The sequence below is a fragment of the Elephantulus edwardii genome, unplaced genomic scaffold, assembly GCF_000299155.1.
Source record: "Elephantulus edwardii isolate Elephantulus edwardi_28Jun2011 unplaced genomic scaffold, EleEdw1.0 scaffold00408, whole genome shotgun sequence".
Taxonomy (NCBI): Eukaryota; Metazoa; Chordata; class Mammalia; order Macroscelidea; family Macroscelididae; genus Elephantulus; species Elephantulus edwardii.
In genome coordinates, this window is record NW_006400158.1 from 1222183 (window position 1) to 1228514 (window position 6332).

Sequence of the window (6332 nt, forward strand, 5' to 3'; positions counted from 1 at the left end):
ATATATCATATGATCATCTGACTCAAAATGCCCCATGCCAGTCCATCTCATCTCTCCAATGCCTAGTATTTCAATATTTACATGTTCTATTTCTTTCTTAACAATGTCTAATTTTCCTACATTCATGGCTCTCACATTCCGTGTTCCAGTCACTAGTGTCTACTTACAACTGTCCCTCTTCCTTTGCATTTGCATACTTGAAAGTTCTACCTAGGTTGCCCTTTCTGTTAGTCTGCGTGTGTTCTGTTATGCACAGGGTTTTCAGAGGCCTGCTGTTTCAGAAGTGGATGGGCAATCCTTCTTAGTCTGTCAATCTGAATGTTTAGATTTAGAGGAGTATCTGACAGACAAGCAATATGTGGAGCAGTGAAAGATAATATATTAACACATTAATCCTAACAAATAAAGGCATGGATAGGCAGTGCAAGGAAGTTGATTTTAACAATATCAATAATCTGTTCTAAAGCAGGACTGATATGGGTGGTTGGGAGGAGAATAGGATAAGAGTAGATAGATAATTAACACTGCATTGAAACAAATGAAAGAAAGACTGCTTAAAAGAAATATATGGCTCTACCGGCGGGAACCGACGTCAGGATGTCACACAGGAAGTTCTCGGCCCCCAGACACGGGTCCCTGGGCTTCCTGCCTCAAAAATGCAGCAGCCGGCACCGCGGGAAGGTGAAGAGCTTCCCCAAGGATGACGCCACCAAGCCCGTGCACCTCACAGCCTTCCTGGGCTACAAGGCCGGCATGACACACATCGTGTGGGAGGTGGACAGGCCGGGATCCAAGGTGAACAAGAAGGAAGTGGTAGAGGCGGTGGTGATTGTGGAGACGCTTCCCATGGTCATTGTGGGCATCGTGGGTTACGTGGAAACCCCTCGCAGCCTCCGCACCTTCAAGACTGTCTTTGCAGAGCACATCAGTGATGAATGCAAACTGCGCTTCTACAAGAACTGGCACAAGTCTGAGAAGAAGGCTTTTACCAAGTACTGCAAGAAACGGCAGGATGAGGATGGCAAGAAGCTGTTAGAAAAGGACTTCAGCAGCATGAAGAAGTACTGCTAGGTCATCCGGGTCATTGCCCACACCCAGATGGGCCTGCTTCCTTTGCGCCAGAAGAAGGCTCACCTGATGGAGATCCAGGTGAATGGGGGCACAGTGGCTGAGAAGCTGGACTGGGCTCGCGAGAAGCTGGGGCAGCAGATGCCAGTGAGCCAGGTGTTCGGCCAGGACGAGATGATCGATGCCATTGGAGTGACCAAGGGAAAGGGTTACAAAGGGGTCACCAGCCGCTGGCACACCAAGAAGCTACCCCGCAAGACCCACAGAGGGCTGCGCAAGGTCACTTGTATTGGGACCTGGCATCCTGCCCAAGTGGCCTTCTCTGTGGCCCGTGCTGGGCAGAAGGGCTACCAACACCGCACGGAGATCAACAAGAAAATCTACAAGATTGGCCAAGGCTGCCTTATCAAGGACGGCAAGCTGATAAAAAACAATGCCTCCACTGACTACGATCTCTCAGACAAGAACATCAATCCTCTGGGTGGCTTTGTCCACTATGGTGAAGTGACCAACGACTTTGTGATGCTGAAAGGCTGTATGGTGGGGACCAAGAAGCGAGTGCTGACTCTCCGCAAGTCCTTGCTGGTGCAGACCAAATGCCGGGCTCTGGAGAAGATTGATCTCAAGTTCATCGACACCACCTACAAGTTTGGCCATGACCACTTCCAGACAATGGAGAAGAAGGCCTTCATGGGACCACTTAAGAAAGACAGCATTGCAAAAGAAGAAGGTGACTAATGTCAGGACTAGATGGAGGGGTCACAATAAAAAATTATTTTCCAGTGGGGGGAAAAAAAGAAATATATGATTAGGCATTATATGTATGACAACAGCTCAGAATAAGAGGACATTGCAAAGGGGACTGAAGGAGAGGGGTAGAGGAAGGTAATTGTGCAACAATGAATGAATTTTTTTTTTTAAAAAAGTGAACTGGGGAAAGAGTATGGCGCGGGGGGGGGGGGGGGGGGAAGGATAAATGCAACAATGAATAAATGAACAATCAACCTTTCTGTAAACTTTCATTAAATCACAATTAAAATAGAAATTTTATCTGAAGAAATCAAAAGACATGTTGCAAATTTGTCAATGATGTTAAAGTGTTAAAAAAACAAGGTTGACTAAGGTGTGACTTTCTCAAGCCCAAGTATCTTTTAATTGCTTCATATGCACATCACAGTTGGACAATGAATGGAGAAGACTGGAATAGGGGAAAAAAGAATAACAATAATCTAGTTTCAGTCTATCTTTTTCAGCTTTATCTCCACTATTTTATAGATTACTTCATCACAAGAATTTTTTTTCCTCACAGTTTCATAATATGTTCTGAATTGGTCCACCATCTGCAAGAGTTACCTCCCCATCATGGTGTTACCACTTCCTGTGGAATCAACCCTGATTTCTGGTAACTTCATATAAAACAGAATGGAAGACTTTCCCTGTCTTATTACATCTTCATGATATTTTACATGTTTAAGTCTATTTTTCCAGCTACTTTGTCAATTAATTTCACTAAGAGTTTTCTTTATTTTCATTATCCTCTACTTTTCGAAACAGGATGTCCATTTTTAGTGACTGGTATTTCATAATGATGTGACCAAAGTATGTGAACAGAAATCCTGTAATCCTCATTTCTAAAGATAATGTTGGTTGGATTTCTTCCAAGACATCCTCCATTAGCAGAGATCTAATGAGCCCTTACCTCTTAGCTCTAATGCTTTATAAAGAATTCTGAATATCACTAAAATCAGTACCAAATTAACCACAACAGCAAAGGCTTACAATTCCTAACCACACACAAATTAATACTAAATTAACCCCCAAAAGTGGTTATTGTGTGATGTCAAGTCATTTACATCTCATAATGACCCTATGTTCTGAATTCTGCTCTACCTTGAGCCAATTTCACTGTCTCCAACACTCCTACCCCATTACCCCAGACAATGAGTCAATCCATCTCATCCAGGGTCTTCCTATTTTGTACTATTCCTACACCCTTCCAAGCATGATGTACTTCTCCAAGGATGTTCCCTCCTGGCAACATATCCAAAGAATATGAGGCAGTCTCGAAATCCTTGCATCCAAGGAGCAGCTTGATTTCACCCTCTCCAGGACAAATCGGTTTGTTCTCGTAGCCATCCAAACTATGTTCAATACTCCTCTCTTGCACGACAACTCAAAGATAGTGATTACTCTTCTACCATCCTTAGTTATTATCCAGCTCTTTGATGCATAGCAAGTAGTTGTAAAGACCCTGCATGGATTAGGCATACGTTAGTCATTAGAATGATGTCATGGTTCTTCAGTACAATCTCTAACAAAGTATCTAGAATGATCTCTGACAGCAGATTTTCCAAATGTAATTTGTGTTTTGATTTCCTGGCCACTGGTACCAAGATTGTTCCCTGGGGAGCCAAGCTGCTGAAACTGTTAACAATCTCAATCTCTTCTCCATCTATCATGAAGTTGTCATTTGGCCCAGTGGTAGCACTTTTATGCTTTTTATTTTGAGCTCAAATTCATGTTGAGGCTGCAGTCTTTTACCTTTTGCAGCAAATGCCTCTGTCCCTCCTCAGTTTTGGCAAGCTAGATTGTGTCATCTGCATAATGCAGGTTGTTGATGGATCTTCCTCCAATCCAATCCACATTCCTCCTTATAAAGTCCAGCCTCCCAGAATTTCTGTTCCACCTATATATTCCATCTACAGAAAAGATATGGAGATAGAATGCATCCCTGGCATACACTTTTCCTGATTTTGAACCATGAAGTATTTCTTTGCTCTGTTCTGATAACTGCCTCCTGGTCCAAGTATAAGTTTCACATAAGCACAATCAAGTGTTCTAGAATTCCCATTCTTCTCAAATCTAGCCACAATTTGTTATGAACCACACAGTCAAATGCAAATTGCAATGAGTAGTAAACCTGATTAATTTGACTATGGACTTGCTCAGGAAGTCTTCATCTGAAGGACATTAACACTAACTGATGTGAAATTACCCCTTCTGTGAAACAAATACTATCATAGAGGTCCTTGAGTAGCACAAATAGTCTATATTCAACTGCTGGCCCAAAAGCTGTAGGATCAGATTCACCCATCAGGGCTGTCTGTGAAGGCAAAAAAGGCCTGGAGACCTCCTTCAATGAAGATTTCATTCAAGAAAACCTTAAGAACAGGCAACTGTACTCTGACATGGGTAAAATGAGTCCTAATAACATGTTTGGGTTGAGGTGATTTAGTAATTCTTACAGAATACTGTTAGGTGAATTTCATTGTCTTCACTATACAGAGGATAAGAAGTGCACGGGTGCTAAAGAGAAGCATTCACTCCTGATCTAAAGGCTGAGGATTCCAGTCTACCCAAGGATGTCTCAGAAGAAGATTTGATCATCTACTCTCTCAAAGGGCAGCCTTTATTCAGGCCAATTGATTGGATTATTTAATCTTTATACCATATATGTAAAATATTGCTATTTGTTTTTATCAGACGGAAAAGATGAGATTTAAGAGATTAAGCAATGTACCCAAATTCTCAAAGGCAGTAGATGAAACATCAGAGCTCAAGGCCATCAATATCTTTTTTTCAAGTTTTTATTTTATCCTGGTTTACTTACAAATTCTGTATACATTATTTTTCACACTGGATTTTTCTCATTTCCTTAAACCTCCCAAATATCCTCTCCTTCCATCTATCAAATTGTGCAATCCTATGATTATGCCCCCCACCCATCCTCAACTTTGTGCTCCCACCCCTCACCTAAGGTCCTCATACACATTTTACTAGTTACCTATTTCTACAATAATGGTCTTATTTGTCCTTGTGGAATTGAGTTAGTTCACTTAGCATAATGCTCTCCAATCTCTCTCAAGTTAGGTAGTGATTTACAAAATCAATACTTCTACATGCTGCATAGTATTCCATCGTGTGTATGTACCATAATTCCTCAATCCATTATACTGTGGTTGGACATTTCAACTGTTGTCATGTTATTGTGATGGTGAATAATGAAAAGCCAGCTCTTAAAAACTCTAGGGAGCTCATCTTTCCTCTGACACATATAGGGTTGCCAGGAGTCAGAGTTTTGATTTTACAGAAAAGAAACTGAAATTCAAGGAATCTAGGAAGTAATAAAGTCAAATTTACTGTGCCTATCATGCATCCCCAAAGTGTCTATATTTCCGTTAAGAGTGGATGGCATTGTTCAGTTGTTTTCCCTGGAAATTATGCCATAACAGAAGCACAACTCACTCACCCTTCCCAGACGTAATAAAAAGTAAATTCAGACAGGGTTTCCCAGAAAATAAAAAAAGACAAGAACAATAGACTGAATACAGCAAGATAGCAGAGGTAGGCAAACCTTACTGGAGTCCAAGAGACATAATTCTTAAGCCAAATGCCTTAGAAGGCGATGATGTAATGAACATGAAATATGGCACCACTATTTGAAAACAGTTTGAAATATGCCAGCAAATAAAAACAAAACCAAAAATGAGCTAATAGATAAGACTCCTGGTGAGCTAATCCAAAGAGTCTACAAAGTATTTAGAACATAAGCAGAGAAAATGAATCACTATTCCTAGGATGACAAGTGCAAGCAAAAGGATGAGAAATAGAGAAAATATAAATAGCAAGGAAAAAGCCATCATCCTAGAGATAGAAACTACCTCTAGGACACAATTTCAGTCTGATGGTATATTTTTGGGAGTTGCCTGGCACCAGCAAAGGACCATCTGTGTGCCTTACTGGCAGCTCTATCTCCAGAGTCAAAGATCTTGTTCTTTTGTCAAAGAAACTTGTCTCTTCATGCAAGCAGAAACAGGGAGAAGGAGAGACAACCCTGAAAGCTTATTGAATGTCATGTTACTCTTAAAAATCACATTATTATGAGTGTAAATGAATCAGAAACATATGGAGGAGATTTCCTGGTCTGATGTGAACAGTCTTGTACCCAAGTAATGCCCTTGGAGAGGATACTTGGAATATAAGTGTCTGTGCCAGAATCCTACATAGAAAGGTCAGAGAAAGAGATCTCCAGCTCCTTGTCCCATTCTTGCAGCATGTCTCGACATAATCCTACTGATGCTAGAACACTTTTCATTTCCAAACTAGACTCATTCTCTTCCAATAACCAAGGTTCATTGTGTGTTGAGTGAAGGTGTTTGTGTGTCCATGGGCTTGTGCACACATATATACATGATGTTGTTGATAGTTGTTAGTTGTAATTGAGTTTAATAACTCATAGTGACTTTATGAAACACAGACCTGAA

General features: G+C 41.0%; 1 pseudogene; it reads left to right on the forward strand.

The window, feature by feature from the left end:
• Positions 1 to 597: 597 nt before the first annotated feature.
• On the forward strand, positions 598 to 1806 carry LOC102865512 (annotated as a pseudogene).
• Positions 1807 to 6332: the final 4526 nt, after the last annotated feature.